The sequence below is a fragment of the Jaculus jaculus genome, chromosome X, assembly GCF_020740685.1.
Source record: "Jaculus jaculus isolate mJacJac1 chromosome X, mJacJac1.mat.Y.cur, whole genome shotgun sequence".
Taxonomy (NCBI): domain Eukaryota; kingdom Metazoa; phylum Chordata; class Mammalia; order Rodentia; family Dipodidae; genus Jaculus; species Jaculus jaculus.
This window is the reverse complement of record NC_059125.1, coordinates 65,616,574-65,634,040: the sequence shown is the minus strand read 5'-3', so window position 1 is coordinate 65,634,040 and position 17,467 is coordinate 65,616,574.

The following is a 17,467-nucleotide window of genomic DNA, read 5'->3' as shown; positions in this document are numbered from 1 at the left end:
TCAGTATTATTCTAGATATTCGAGGTTTGTGTGATTCCAAATGAAGTTTTGGATTGTTTTTTCTATTTCCGTGAAGAATGCCTTTGGAATTTTGATAGGGATTGCATTAAATGTGTAGATTGCTTTTGGTAAGATTGCCATTTTCAAAATATTGATTCTTCCAATCCAGGAACAAGGGATGTTTTCCATTTCCTAGTGTCTTCTGCAATTTCTCACTTGAGTGTTTTATAGTTTTCATTGTAGAGATCCTTTACTTCCTTGGTTAGGTTTATTCCAAGTTACTTTATTTTCTTTGATGCAATTGTGAATGGGAGTGATTCTCTGATTTCATCCTCTGTGTGTTTGTTGTTATCATATAAGAATGCTACTGATTTCTGTGTACTTATTTTGTATCCTGCTACATGGATGTAGGTTTTTATCAGCTCTAACAGTTTGCTGGTATAGTCTGTAGGGTCCTTTATATATAGAATCATGTCGTCTGCAAATAATGATAACTTGATTTCTTTCTTTCCAATTTGTATCCCTTTTATGTGCATCTCTTGCTTTATTGCTATGGCTAAGACTTCCAGCACTATATTAAATAAAAGTGGGGACAGTAGACACCCTTGTCTTGTTCCTGATTGTAGTGGAAAAGCTTCCAGTTTTTCCCCACTTAGTAGTATGATGGCTATAGGCTTGTCATAAATAGCCTTTATTATATTGAGATATGTTCCTTCTCTTCCCAGTCTCTGTAGGACTTTTATCATGAAGGGATGTTGGATTTTGTCAAACGCTTTCTCTGTGTCTAATGAGATGATCATGTGATTATTGTCCTTCAGTCCAGTTATATAATGTTAGGTGTGTGTTAGGTGTGGCTCTCAAGACTCCTAGAGTATCTACAAAAGTGACCCTAGGTGTTGGGATTGCCTGCTATGAGAGTATTCAAGTAGGCAGAGTGGAACCAAATACAGATAGTTTCTAAAATTTAAATAAACAACAAACACTTTCAATGAAAAGCAGCTCAGAGTCTTTATCCAAGAGTAGGTATTATGACAACCAGATCCTCTAAATGTCCCTTAGGCTGTGTGGTGCCCCACCCACACCCTTAATCCTGACAAAAAAGGAGGTTAAGATTTCTGATCTGTTGAGGGTTCCAAGTTAGCTTGTTACCTGGTGAGACCCTTCCTTGGTGTAATCCCAGTTACCTCTGCTCCTGCTTGGGTCTCGTTGTTGGTTCAATTTGGGGTGGCTGGGTCCCTGGACAGCTGCTCTGTTCGCTGGTGCTGGGCACTGGAGGTGGGGGAGGGGAGGCTGCCGATACTGCTCTAGTTCTCTCGCTGTTCCATGTGCTCTTCTACTTGTGATCTGCTCCCCCATTGTTCACTGCTGTTCTCCCTTCACATTTCTTGAGTTTGCAGAGAGGTCCAGTGTGAGTGGAAAATCCCCTCGCCTGGCTTTTCCTGGGGCTCAAGCCAATCCTGACAGCTTTCTGGCATGCCACTGCCACTGCCACTGCACTCTGTGGACCTGCCAGGGCCACTTCTGCTGGCCTGTGTGAGCTCTGGATGCTCTGGTTCTCTCCTACTTCTCCGCTGCCATTTAAATTTCCTATACACCTCACTTTTTAGGAAAAGTGTGTATTTTCTTGAGGTTTTTGTTTGTTTGTTTGTTTGTTGGCTCTTTTCTCCCTAGGCTGCTTTGGCATGGTACCTATGCCACCATCTTAACTGGAAGTCCTCTCTGTCTTTTTTATGAAGGCATTGAGTGCTATGAATTTTCCCCTGAGGACTGTCTTCATTGCATCCCATAAGTTTTGGTACAATGTGTTCTCAGCATCATTCAATTCTAGAAATTTTGCAATTTCATTTTTTATTTCATCCACTATCCAGTTATTGTTTACAAGTGTGCTCTTCAGTTTCCAGGTGCCCTTGGGATTCTTGGTGGGTCTTTTGTTGTTGATTTCTAGCAGTAAAGCATTGTGATCTGATATCATGAAGGGAATTATGTCAATCTTCCTAGATATGTGGAGGCAGTCTTTGTGACCCAGTATATGGTCTATTTTAGAGAATGTTCCATGGGCTGCTAAGAAGAATGTGTAGTCTGTGGATTTGGAATGGAAAGTTCTGCAGATGTCCGTTAGGCCTAAGTGATCTATGGTTTTGTGGAGATCTCTTACTTTCCTGTTGAGTTTCTGTTTGGATGATCTGTCTATTACTGATAATGGTATATTGAAGTCCCCAGCTATGATGGTGTTGGTGGTTATTTCTGTTTTATTGTCAAGTAGGTTTTGTTTTATGAACTGTGGTGCCCCTGTGTTTGGTGCATACAGATTTGTGATTGTAATATCCTCTTGATGGATAGTTCCCTTGATAAATAGGAAGTGGCCTTCTTTGTCTTTTGTGATAATTTTTGGTTTGAAGTCTATTTTATCTGATATTAATATAGATATTCATGCTTGTTTCTTATTCCCATTTGCTTGGAATATTGTTTTCCACCCTTTCACCCTGAGGAGGTGTCTGTCTTTAGTGGTGAGGTGGGTTTCTTGAAGACAACACATTGAGGAATCTAATTTTTTGATCCATCCTGTTAGCTTGTGTCTCTCGATGGGTGAATTAAGGCCATTAATATTTAGGGTAATGACTTTGAGATTTGATTTGATCCCTGCCATATTGTGATGGTATATGCGGATTCATCTTTTCATGGACTTTGAAGTTTTTTGTGCCTACTCTGAGTTTGGTTATTGTGATCTACTTCTTGTAGGCATTTGAGTTTGGTTATTTGTTTCTTCTCTGTGGAGAATTTCCTGAAATACTCTCTGTAGGTTTGGTTTTGTGTTCATATAATTGTAAAGCTGAGATTTGTCATGGAAAATTTTTCTTTCACCATCTATTATGAGGGATACTTTTGCTGGGTAGAGTAGTTTGGGTTGGAAGCCATAGGTTCTTAGACTTTGCAGTGTTTCATTCCAGGCCCTTCTGGCTTTCATGGATTCCATTGAGAAGTCTGGAGTAATTCTGATGGGGTTACCTTGAAAGTGGTGTGCTATTTTTCCCTAGCTGCTTTTAGGATTTTCTCTTTGGTGTAAATGTTTAGAGTTTTAATGACAATATGTCTTGGAGAGTTTCTTCTTTGGTCTAGTCTGTTTGGCATTCTGTTGGCTCTTGTATCTTGATGGGCCTTTCTTTTAAAAGACTGGGGAAGTTTTCTTCAATTATTTTGTTAAATAATTTCTCCATGCCTTTGGTCTGAATTTATTCTCCATCTGGTATTCCAATGATCCTGATATTAGGACATTTAAGTGTATCCCACAATTCCCTCATGTTCTGTTCACAGGAACTTTTGAACTTACTAAAATTTTTTGAACTCTCTAATTGTTTCTTCCATCTTGTCTTCCAGATTGGAGTTTCTATCCTCCACATGGCTGACTCTATTCTTGAGAGCTTCTAGAGAGTTTTGGACTTGTTCAATTATGTTTGCATTTTCTACTACTTTTCTATGTATAATTTCCATCCCTCTGTCAAGCTCCCTTTTCACATCATTTTCTGATTTACTTGATGATTCTTGGAATTCATCCTTGCATTTCTTTATGTCTTCATTTAACATGGCCAGCTGATTTTTGAGGTCTTTTTTTCACTCTCCCTCAAATCTCTTAACTGTCTTTGAACTCCTTCCATTTTCTTACCTATTAGGTCTAGTTGAGTGATGGCAGCATCCACATGATTATCGGTCCTTTGTTGCTTTTCTGCAAGTTCTACCAGTAGCTTAGTCAAGGTTGCATTGCTCATGGCTTCATTTTCATGTTCTGATCCTAATGACACTTCTATGTTTTTGTTAGATCTATTCATTGTAGGACTGGGTAATCTAACTGGATTTTCTTGCATTTGATTTTTCATGTTATTTCTTTTGCGCTGTGGCCTGCCCATCACAGTGTATGGGCACATAGGTGGGTGGATCAGCCTGGGCTCAAGCACAAAAGGAATCTGAGGCAGCCTGAGGTAGTTGCCAAGCATCCTGGGCTTTGTCTCTCACTTGCCAAAGCTGCCTGATCTACTGTGTGGCCAGGGCGCCAAGGTTGCCTGAGCTCTCAAGTGGTAATGCACCAAAGCTGCCTGCATTTGAGCTAGGAGGGACACTGAGGCACCAAGCACTAAAGCAGCCCAAACTGGTGTGGGAACATTTGGACCCAGAAGTAGTCTGTGCTCACCCACCACAGGATAATGGAAGACGGGGGGCACAGCACACAGGTAGGGGATGGCACCTGAACTGGCGCAAGCAACAGACACAGTCTGAGCTTCTGTGTCAGTTGCTGTGGGCCTTGACTTGCTGAATGTGCCACAGCAAGAGCAGTAAGTGAGTGAGTGGGTGGGTAGAGCAGTCTAAGCTTCCACATGCAGGGATTGATAGGCACGCGGACGCCATGGATACAGTGGCTACTTGGGGGGAGGGGTGGGCTACTTGCCTGCGAAGGAATCAGCGATACCTTGTTTTTGCCTGCACTCACTGAACTTGCGTTGGTCAGAGCAGTAAGTAGGTAAGTGGGCAGACCTGTCTAATCTTCCACACTCAGGGATTGATCTGCGAGCAGCAGCATCGTGGATACAGCGGCTACTTGGGGGGAGGGGTGGGCTACCTGCCTGCAAGGGAATCAGAGATTCCCTGTTTCTCCCCACTCTGTGCCCTCCCACTGGCAATCTATTGGAGATTTCTCTCCTCTAAAAGACCCAGTGAACCGTTGATGTCTTGCCTTTCTTTCCTCAGGATCTTCAGCACAGCTATTCAGTCGCCATCTTGGCCAGAAGTCCTAGTATTGACCTCTTTATTTCATTAAATTAGTGTTCTGTGTCTTCTTTGATTCCTTTGATTGCCTCTTTGATTTTTTCTTTTACTTCTTTGAACATATTTATAATCATTCTTTTGAAATCTTTCTCAGGTATTTCCTCTAACTTGTTCTCACTGGAGATCGTTTCTGATGCATTAATACTTTTTGGTGGATTTATATTGTCTTCATTTTTTTGTGTTTCTTGTATTGTAATGTATATAATTTTTAATCCTGCATTATTTAATGATTGGATTTTCTATTTAGCTGGCTATTATTAGATGTATCAATCAATCTAATGTTATATATCTTCAGGGTAGGAGCTTAAGGCCCTAGGTGTAGCTCTCAAGACTCTCAGAGTATCTACAAAAGTGACCCTAGGTGTTGGGTTTGCCTGCTATGATAGTATACAAGTAGGCTGAGTAGAAAAAAATACAGATAGTTTCTAAAATTTAACTAAACAATGTATACTTTCAATGAAAAACAGTACAAAGTATTTATCCAAGGGTAGGTATTATGATAACCAGATCTTCTGATCAGGGTGTGTGGTGCCCCACCCACTCCCTTAATCCTGACAACAAGGAGGTTAATATTTCTGGTCTGCTGAAGGTTCCAAGTCAGCTTGTGACCAGGTGAGACCCTTCCCTAATGTATAACAGAAGAGAAAACAATGCCACTATAAATCCAGAAACAACAAATCACAAGCCTAAAATATAGCTTATTTAAGAATGGCAAATCTGACCATTCATCAGATTTAACACATAATTTACCCTGATATGGAAGGTGCAATTAGCACTTCTGGTTCAGGCCTATATACCAGGTTTATTAGGAGGGTACTGACCTGGTGAAATCCCAGTTACCTTTGGGGATGATTTTGGTCTCAGTAATTCTGCACTCCTTCTTATGCCCTTCTTTGGTGTGCTGTGGGTTCAAGTAAGCTGGCTGAGTCGCTGGACCACTGCTCTGTTCGCCAGAGCTGGGCACTTGCAGTGGGGGAGGGGAGGCTGCCAATGCTGGCTCTAGTTCTCTCACTGGTTCATGTGTTCTTCTATCTTGTGTTCTGCTCCTCCATTGTTCACTGCTGTTCTCCCTTCACATTTCTTGAGTTTGTGGAGAGCTCCATTGTGAGTAAAAAATCCCCTCACCTGGCTTTTCCTGCTGCTCAAGCAAATAATGTGACTTGATCTTTTCCTTTCCAATTTGTATCCCTTTTTCCTATGGCTAAGACTTCCAGTACTATATTAAATAAAAATGGGGACAGTGGACACCCTTGTCTTGTTCCTGATTTTAGTGTGAATGCTTCAAGTTTTTCTCCATTTAATATTATTTTGGCTGTAGGATTGTCATAGCCCTTTTTATGTTGAGATATGTTTCTTCTATTCCCAGTCTCTATAGGACTTTTATCATCAATGGATGTTGGTTTTTGTCAAATGTGTTCTCTGCATCTAATGAGATGATCATGTGATTTTTGTTCTTTAGTACATTTATATAATGTATTTCATTTATCAATTTGCATATGTTGAACCATCCCTGCATCTCTTGGATAAAGACTACATGGTCAGAGTGAATGATCTTTTTGATATCTTCTTCTTTTCTGTTTGCCAAAATTCTGTTGAAAATTTTCACATCTATGTTCATGAGGGAGATTGTTCTATAATTTTCTTTTTCTGTTCTATCTTTGTCTGGTTTTGGTATAGGAGAAGTATATCCAGGGAGGCCCTGGGACAAGGCCCTGAGATTACAGCACATGCTTGACTGCCTCTTCCCCTGTGAGCCATCCTAATCCCTGCCTAAATACCCAGACACTACTGACACAGGAAATGAGCCAATGAAAAAGGGACAACACAATGCCAAACAACCAAAGGACCAATGGGAAGCAGGGAAGGAGTATATAAAGATGTCAGTTTTCTCAGTAAACGAGTTTGCTTTCAGCTTCTCACCTGACTCCTGGAGTTTATGTCATTGACTCTGAACCTTCTTACCCCCACCCCCAAGGGCAGTGTGTGTGTGTGGGGGGGGGGTATCCAGAAACAGTTTTGGTATCAGAATAATTCTGGCTTTGTAGAAGCAGTTTGGTAGGATTCCTTCTTTTTCTATTTTATAAAAAAATTTAAGAAGCATTGGTGTCAGTTCTTCCATGAAGGCTGGGTAAAATTCACCAGTGAATCCATCTGAGCCTGGACTTTTTTAGTTGGGAGATTTTTGATAACTGCTTGGATCTCCACACTTGTTTTATGTCTTTTTAAGTGGTTATTCTCATCTTAATTTAATTTAGGTAGGTCATATAAATCAAGGAAATCATCCACTTCTTTCAGATTTTCAAACTTAGTGGAGTATATGCTATTATAGTAAGCCCCTATATATATATTTTACTTTCTCTGGTATCTGTTATGATGGTGCCTTTTTCATCTCTAATTTTATTAATTTGTGTCTCTTCTCTCTCTTTTTTTTTTTTTTTGGTCAGATTTGCTAAGGGTTTGTCAATCTTGTTTACCCTTTCATAGAACCAATTCTTTGTTTCATTGATTCTTTGGATTTTTTTGTTTTGTTTTGGGGGATTTCTATTTTATTAATTTCTGCCCTAATCTTTATTATTTCTTCCCATCTATTGATTTTTGGTTTGCCTTGTTCTTCTTTTTCCAAGGTTTTAAGGTGAAGCATTAAGTTGTTTACTTTTGTCCTTTCTAATTTCTTAATATAGGCATTTAAAGCTGTAAATTTACCTCTTAGGACTGCCTTCATTGTGTCCCAAAGGTTTTGGTATGTTGTGTTCTCATGATCATTTGATTCTATGAATTTTTTTTGTTTCCTTCATCTACCCATTCATCATTTAGTAGTGTATTGTTTGTTTTACATGATTTTGTATGTTTTTTTGCTATTGATTTGTAGTTTGACTCCATTGTGATCAGATAGACTGTAAGGAATTATTTAAATTTTCCTGTATTTGTTAAGATTGCTTTGTGTCCTAATACATGGTCTATTTTAGAGAATATTCCATATGGTGCTGAAAAGAATGTGCATTCTGCAGCATTTGGATGAAATATCCTGTATATATCTGTTAGGTCCATTTCTTCTATGACCTCGTTTACTCGAGATGCCTCTCTGTTTATTTTTTTTTTCCAGGATGACCTGTAAAGTGATGAGAGTGGGATGTTGCAGTCACCCACTACCACTGTGTTTGGTGTTATCTGTGACCTTAGTTCTAATATCATTTGTTTGATGAAGCTGGGAGCCCCCATGTTAGGTGTATGTATCTTTATGATTTTATGTCCTCCGGTAGGAGAGTGCCTTTAATCAATATAAAGTGACCTTCCCTATCTTTCCTGACTAATGTTGGTCTGAAATGTATCTTATCTGATATTACGATAGTGACCCCTTCTAGTTTTCTAGGCCCATTTGCTTGAAACACTGTTTTCCAACCCTTCACCCTAAGATAGTGTCCATCCTTTGCAGAAAAGCGAGTTTTTTGTAGGTAAATAAATGAATGATCCTGCTTTTTTTAAATTTATTTATTTATTTATTTGATAGCGACAGACACAGAGAGAAAGACAGATAGATAGAGGGAGAGAGAGAGAATGGGCGCGCCAGGGCTTCCAGCCTCTGCAAACGAACTCCAGACGCGTGCACCCCCTTGTGCATCTGGCTAACGTGGGACCTGGGGAACCGAGCCTCAAACCAGGGTCCTTAGGCTTCACAGGCAAGCGCTTAACCGCTAAGCCATCTCTCCAGCCCGATCCTGCTTTTTAACCCAGTCTACAAACCTATGTCTTTTGGTTGGGGCTTTGAGGCTGTTGATATTAAGAGTTATTTTTGAAAGGTGAGTATTTATTTTTACCATTTTTCTTATTCTGCAGTTATTCAAGTTTTACCTTTTCTGTCTTGTATTAACTAGCATTTGAGTGTGGTTTGTTTTTTCCATGTTCCTTATGTGTGTGCATTTCTTTCTCTTTAGCATGGAGGATCCTTTCAAATATTTCCTGTAAAGCTGGCTTGGTCTTCAAATATTCCTTTAGCCTGCTTTTATTGTGGAATGTCCTTATTTCTCTGCCTATGTGAATGGATGGCTTTGCAGGATAAAGTAATCTTGGTTGACAGTTGTTATCTTTCTGAACTTGGAATGCATTAGTCCAAGCCCTTGTGGGTTTTAAAGTTTGTGTTGAGCAATGTGCTGTGATCATAATGGGTTTGTCTTTGTATGTGACTTGATTTTTCTGTCCACCTGCTTTAAATATATTTTCTTTGGTTTGTATGTTTGGTAGGTTAATTATAATATGTCGAGGAGAGGTGCTGTCTAGTTTTTTTCTGTTTGGTGTTCTAAAGGCTTCCTCTATCTGCATTGGCCTCTCTTTTCCAATTTGGGGGAAGTTTTCTTCTATGATTTTGTTAAAGACTATGCCTTTGGAGTAAAATTCTTCTCCTTCTACTACACCCTGTATTCTTATGTTTGATCTTTTCATAGTGTCCCAAATATCTTGAAATTCCCATTCATACTTTCCTATTAGTTTGTTTTTCTCTTTGTCAGACTGTATTATATCTGCCACCTGGTCTTCTACTTTAGATATTCTGTTCTCTCCTTCATCCATTCTACTGGTGAGATTTTCTACAGAGATTTTTATTTCACTGACTGTGTTCTTCATTGGGAGTATCTCTGACTGGTTTTTATTATTTCTATTTCCTTATTCATGTCTTGTATTGACCTCCTTATTTCATTAAATTGGTTTTATGTGTCATCCTTGACTCCTGTGATTTCCTCTTTGATTTCTTTGAACATACTTATAATCATGCTTTTGAAATCTTTCTCAGGCATTTCTTCTAAATTATTCTCACTGGAGATCAATTCTGATGCGTTAATACCTTTGGTGGATTTGCATTGTCTTAATTTTTTTATGTTTCTGGTATTATAATGCAGAGATTTTTGCATCTTGGATTAATTTAATGCTTTGATTTTTTTTCATTATCAAAAGTATTATTGGATGTATCAATCAATCTGATGTTATATATCTTCAGGATAGGAGCTTAGGATGCTAGATGTGGCTCTTAAGACTCTCACAATAATCATAAAAGTGACCCTAGGTGTTAGGTTTGCCTGCTATGAGAATATTCAAGTAGACTGAGTGGAACAAATTATAGGCAAATTCTGAAATTTAACTAAACAATGTACATATTCAATGAAAAACAACACAGAGTATTTATGCAAGAGTAGGTATTATGACAACCAGATCCTCTAACAAAGTCACAATCCCTAAGGATGTGTGTTGCCCCACACCCTTAATCTTGTCAACTGGGAGGGTAAGATTTCTGGTCTATATCGGGTTCCAAGTCAACTTGTAACCAAGTGAGACCCTTTCCCAAAGAAGGACATAAGAGGAAACAAAGGCACTATAAATCAGGAAACAACAAATGACAAATATATAGCTTATTTAGGAATGGCAAATCTGAGCCCCCCATCAGATTTCACATATCATTTACCATGACATGGAAGTTGCAATTAGGACTGTTGATTCAAGCCTATATACCAGGCTTATTTGGTTGATACTGACCTGTATCCTTGTTACCTTCTAGGATGGCTTTGGCCTCAATTATGCTGCACACCTGCTTGGGTCCCTCTTTGCTGCACTGTGGGCTCAGGTAGACTGTCTGTGTTGGTGGTTTCCTTCTCTGTTCACCTGTGCCAGATGCTGTGTAGGTGAGTTCCCTTCCCCAGGTCTCTGGTGCTTGCTGGCACTTGCACTAGCAGTGGGGGAGGGGAAGCTGTGGATGGTGTTTGAAGTTCTCCCACTGGTCTTCTTGATCCTTTTCCTCACAAACCACTCTGTTGGTCCCTGCCATCCTCCCTTCACATTTCTTGAGTTTGCGAGTAGGCCAGTGTGAGTGGAGAGACCCTTCACCTGGCTTTTCTGTGGCTCAGACCAAGCCTTGTGGCTGTATCCACATGGTCCAGGTGCCACCACTGCTGGAGCAACTTCTGACTGATTCTGTGGTCTATAGATGCTCTGAATCTCTCCTACTTCTCTGCTGCAGTTGATAATTTCTTATATAAATCACTTTTTAGTAGAATAGTGTATTTTTCTGGTTTTTTTTCTTTTTACTTTTTCTCCCCTAGGCTGCTTTGGTGTGGTTCCTATACTGCCATCTTAACCAGAAGTCCAGAAGAACATTTTGATAAGTAAGTACAGTAATGAATGTGACAGCTTTATGGGACTGGAGACCCTGAGTGTTATATCAGAGCAGACGTACAAACAGCAATGTGCCTTGAGCCTTGGAGGAGTGATATAGATGTTTCACTTAGTGCTGAGCACTGAACTGTTGCTTACTCTCAGAACTTTGATGAATTCTGAATCTCCCCAGTAGTAATTGCCACCTGCTAAAAGAAGCATTTTGGAGCAAAAGTGTTGTGGTTTGAATACAAAATGTCTTTGATAGCCTCAACTGTTTGTTATTAAGCTATTTAGTTCCCAGTTGGTGTTGCCTTTGGCAGGTAGAGCCTTGAAGGAGGACCTAGGGATTGAATTATCAGCTCACTGGGTGTTCAGAGGCAGCTTGACAGACTGTTTTTTTTTCTCTCTGTTGTGGATGCATGATGATGAAAACCAGCTTTGTGTGCTATAACGAAGCTCCTCTTCAAAACTGTAAGCCTGAAATAGATCTTTTCTTCCTGTAAGGTGGTTTTGGTACATACAAGGATGCTGACCTTTGTCAGATGCACATACTGAATCAACTGACAGGATCACTTAGCCTTTTTCCTTTGGCTTGTTAATTTTATATATGTTATTGATTGATTTTTACCACATTCACTCCCAAAGATGTGATTCAAGGGCAAGGAATGGAAGGGGGAATGCAGGAGGTTGGACAACTAGCAAGAACATACAGTTACATAGAAGGAAGAGATGTCATGCTCAATAGCACAGTAGAGTGAATAAAGCTCATATTTTATTTTTAAAATATATTATTTATTTGCAAGCAGAGAGGAGAGAAAAGGGAGGGGGTGAATGGGTATACCACTTCAAATGAACTCCAAACACATGTGCCACTTTGTGCATATGTACATCTGGCTTTATATAAGTACTGAGGAATCAAACTCAGGATGTCATGCTTTGCAAGCAAGTCTCTTTAACCACTGAGCAATCTCTCCAGCCTCAACTCAAATTTTATAAAGAACTTTAAGAGTGGAGTACAAAGCTTCCCAAAATATGAATGTTAAATGCTTTAGAATGTAGAAATGTTGGTTTTCCTGTGATCTGATCACTGCAAAGTGTATACATGTCAAAAATTATACTTCATTCTATAAGTAGTGCTGTTAATATGAATCATCTTTAAAATGTTATTAAAAGTTTTAAATAAATGAAATCCATGATTATACTCAAAATTGAAATTTTCATGAAAGTTTATCATACAGTCAATGGAGGACAAAGGCTCTGTTTAACTATTGCGGTGTGTTGATTCAGGTGTCCGTCATAAACTTAGGTGTTCTGAATACTAGGTTCCCTGATGATGGAGATTTGGGAATTAATTCCTCCTGGAGGCAGTGCATTGTTGGGGATTGGGTTATGGGCTTTATAGCCACTTTCCCCTTGACAGTGTTTGGCACAATCTCTTGTTGTGGTTGTCCATCTGACGTTGGAGGTGATGTGCACCCTATGCTCATGCCATCATTTACCCCTGCCATCATAGAGCTTCCACTCAAGTCTGTAACCCAAAATAAACCCTTTTTCCCCACAAGCTGTTCTTTGTTCAGTGGTCTGTGTCAGCAATGTGAGCCTGACTGCAATAGGAAAGTTGGTACCATAGGAGTGGGGCTATTGCTGCTAGATATGTTACTGTGTGGCTTTGGCCTTTTGGAACTGATTTTTAAGAGGAATGTGGAAGGATTCGAAACCTTGGCCTAAGAGATGCCTTGCAGTGCTATAAGTACAGCTAGATGGATGATTCTGGTCAGAGTTGAAAGACTTTGATGCAATAATAACTATGGACTGTGAGGTTTGGCTTGTGAGGGCAAGAAAGAGCATTGCCTGGACTGGGCTTGAAGCAGTTTGTGTGAGAGGCTTGCTGTTATGCCCATGTCCTGAGAACTTGTGCAGGCTTACTTTGCACAGAATTGGACTGGTATGAGCAGAGGAATATGGTGCAGAAAAAAATGAAACCTTTGTGCCCAAACTGCTGTCTGTTCAGCTGCAATTGTACAAGAGATTACACCCATTGAGACTGGGCCAGCTGACCTGAATTGAGACAACAGGAAGTCTTTTGAAGGGGTCTGAATGCTAAAGGAGTTTCCTGTTCTTCAAAGTCTTCTTTATTCTCCCCTGGACTAACAAATTGGCACCCCACCTGGTATTATGGAGCATAAGTAATGCAGGAAAGAGAGGGTTTTTGAATTTGGAGCAAGGTCTTGTGTTTTGGAAATGGCCATGGGCAGTGTGTAGCAGGTTTGCTGGATTGTTTGTATGGAGCCCTGATGGAGCCATGGGGATGGACCTTGGGTTGCAGTGGAGACCCAGCGGAGATGCCAGGACCATGAGATTGCTGCTAAGGAGAACTGCTGGCTCCAAATGAAGTTTTCCAGGATTGTGAGTAGTGTAGCTGGAGGGGTTTAATTGGAACTCCAGACACTTGTTGCTGGTTAGAATTGTCAGACTTGGAGATTTGTCACTGACTAGAGTTGTTGGACTTGGAGGTATAAAGTTTGATGTTTGCCCTAGTTATTTTCAATCTTGTATTGCTATGCCAAATGCCATCTTTTGCAGTGTGAGTGTTTATTCTGTACCATAATATGTTTTTTTTTTTAAATTTTGGTATTAAGTCTCAGTTAAAAGACTTTGGATTATGGGGATGTTTGAGCATCAGTAGAATTGATAAAATTATGGGTACTTTTTAAGTTGGATGAATGCATTGCATTTTACATCATGTATGGTTATCAATTTAAGGATTAAGTGGTGGAATGTGGTGGCTTGATTCAGGTGGCCCCCATAAGCTTAGGTGTTCTGAACGTTAGATTTCCAGATGGTGGAGATTTGGGAATTAATGCCTCATGGGGACAGTGTACTGGGGACAGGCTTATGGGTGTTATAGCCACTTTTTGAGTGTTTGGCACACTCTCGTGTTGCTATTTTCCATCTGATGTAGGCCAGGAGGTGATGTCTAACCCCTGCTCATGCCATCATTTTTCCCTGCCATCATGGAGCTTCCCCTTGAGTCTGTAAGCCAAATTAAACTTTTGTTTCCCACAAGCTGCTATTGGTTGGGTGATTTCTGCCAAAAGTGTGAGCCTGAATTCAACAACTATTATTCTTCTGCACAACTAATTTGAGCTACAATAATTCCATCCCAAATCAAACAGAATCCATTTCATGTGATGTTTTTGATAACAATGTCTTGTTTGCGTCACTTGGCATAGTAATATGGTTCTCATAAGACACAATATTTCCCAAAGAAAGACCCTATTTTTACCTCCTATATTTAGGTTTTGTATGCTTACAGGCATGACACTGTAGCACTTAATACTAAGGTCCTTGGTAGCTGGTCCTCAACTGAAGAAGTCAGGCAACAGTTGTGTAAAATTCCAAGAATCCCAGTGGATCTAAAATTTTGGTAAACATCTGAAAGGAATGAGTGATATTATAGCCCTGAACAAGCCTGATATGATGCAAAGCACCTATTTCTTGTCTTGGGACCTACTGCCCTTTTTGAGTTTAAAGTCATTTTGAAAGAGGACTCAGGTAGATTATATTTGTTGAGTGGCCAAGTGACCATCCCAGATCCCCCTGCTTCCCTGTTATTTCAGACACAAAATAATCCCTTTAAACATAGCATTTCCTGTTTAAGCACTATTAGAACAAAAATCACTGTCAATCCAGAACAGACTCTCTCCATTTAGGCTTTCACTACCACTTTAATATCAGGAAAAATTATCTCAGAATTGTAATGCATCAAATCTTATGCTATTCTAGTGGTCCCCAAGTCCTTTTCACTGGGACAAACTTATGACCATTAACACACAATGGTTTGCCACTACTCAGCTACTCAAACTCCAATGTTATCCTGTAAAGCCACATAGGAAACACAGCCATGGTATTCCTGGTAGTGCCAACTGGCATCTAGGTTGACATGGACTTATGCAACCCTGATGGTCCAGTGGTTCCCACACAAATGTTAGCACTTTGTGGCCTTAATTGATGAAGATTCTCAAGTCATGTGGATTTCTATGGACATATCCAAATTCAGCCCAGGGAAACTTTTCACACTAGTGATTATAAGCCATGTAAGGAACAGTATACAACATGACCTGTTATGGTTTGACCATGTTATGTCCCCCCAAAAGTCTCATGTATTGAACAGTTGGTGTGTAGTTGTTGGCAATATGTGAGGATGATCTGCTATACTTAGGAGGTGGGATAAAACTAGAGGAAGTAGATCAATGAGGGAAAGTTACTGGGTAATATATTATCCCTGGCTCCTTTCTCTGTGTTATTGATCCTGCCTGTCTGTCAGGAGGTATTGTTTCCTATACCTCATCTTCCTATTTCTACCATCCGTGTCATCCTTGACCCAGAAACAAAGGAGCAGGTTATGATTCATTTAACCCTCTGAAACTGTGAGACAAAATAAATGCTCCTCTGTTAAGATGTTTCTTCAAAGCAAAAGTAATTAACACACCATTTCAACCTATGCCATTGATATGACTTCTCTGTGTGATTTCACTATAATCATAGTCCATGTAAATTGGCTACACTGATAAATAGCACTGATGCTCTGACCCAAAGTGTAACAAGTTATCATTAACAAAAAAACAAACAAACAAACAAAAAAAAAAAAGGAAAAGAAAAGAACAGAAAAAAGAGCATGCTAAGTATTGTACAAGCCAAGAGGGTGCCAGTTAATTTTCTACATTGATGGAAGTTGCTGAAACTCCAGTTAGGGACACCTTTGGACTACAAGTCATGGATTCCCAACTGTGACTTTCCATACTTGGAGTCCTTCTGCTCCATTCCTTTATTCTTTTCAATCAAGGCACAATCAACTAAGAAATGATACCAGGACTCAGAGAAGATGATATACTGGGAGCTGCTGGCCATGCACGGAACACAGAAATATCCAGCACTCCACTTTTACTTTTCTAGACAGCAGGTGCTGTTGTGACAGGTTTAAAGGTTAGATAATGTCAGTCCTTTCTTGGATAGAAATAGAGATATTGGTATATGGACCAATGCTTACCACCATGCACATCTTGTAAAAAAGTGAAGAAGATTCCAAGCAGACACACTGGTGCTAGCACTTTGAAATATCATGCCTAAGTCTACCTATTCACCCTGTACAATACTGAAGTATGGGGTGCCCCTCAGATCCCCAGAATACAGGCAGCCCCGTTGATATAAAAGACACCCCAATGTCCAGACACTTCTCAAAGCTTGAAACTTGTTGTGGAGTTCTTTAGTTATCACTGACCTGGCTATGCCTCATAATGACTGATGGCTTGTCTCTACGGTATAGTTGGGCTGACTTAGTGCTAGCCTACCTGGTCAGTATTGCACCCACAGTAGCCAGTCTGTAGTGCACACCCATTCCTCTAAGCTGCCACAGCTCAAGCACACTGCACTAACCTGAATAGTCACAATGGTGAACAAGACACAACGGGGTTCTGTGTTTACAGTACTTTCCTGACCTGTCTTCAGACTGGTTACGATGATTGACTTTCTGCTCTTGACAAGAGCTTCCGTGCCTGGAGTGTGTCTCAATAATCATACCGGCCAACTGCTATACCCCAAAATATTACCATAGCCCAGACAATAGTCATACTTTAGGCTCCTGGATGGCATTCATCTGCATTTCATGCAGTAACCCCATCTCTGCATTCTCTGCATTGCATGCAGTATCACCATCTCACATAAAATATCCATTCCCACCTTAGAAGTGCAAATCTCATTCCCTCTAGAGCTTGTCCCTTTGTGCTTCCTGTTAAAAGGCTACTGTTCAAGGTTATCTCCTGGTCTTATCAGCATGCGCATGTCTGAGGCTACCCAGACCCACTGTCAGCAGGTCTGCTATCTATCTGCTCCCTTCTTATTTGTCACACCAGTCCAGGTTAGGCACCTATTTAAAAACACATGCCACAGTTTGGCTTCTCATGCCCACGTTGTATAATGGGCACTCCCCTTGCCTGCCTATGAGGGGAATGTGAGTGCTATAAGACTCGGAGCAATCTGGTTCCCATGTGCTCTTCTCCTAGACAACTCCTTCCTGACATCCCATCTGCATATCCTCTCTCATAGCAACCTCACCTGTACACTGCTGACTCTGCCCTTCCTCTTCCACTTACCCACACTCCATAGACTAAGAGAAAATTGTTACTTCTCACAGCACTATTCAAAAATCTCAGTTTTCTGTTCTTTATGTATATCCAAGTGCTCCCCAACTCTCTATTCTATTCTCCTTCAGGGGCTCCCCTCATGTTGAATATGGTTAAGTGAGCAATAAAACACTGAATTACTTGAGGTTATTACTGGACTGGGCATGTGGGTGTGTTTGACACTGCTACATACCTTGAAGGCTAGCAAGCTACAGACCTGGCAACTGGCTAGGCCAGAAATAACATTGCTCTTGGGAGAGTAAACAGTCATCAACAAGAAAGAACTACAGATATACGCAGCATGAATGAACATAAAATGTATCATGTTGAGA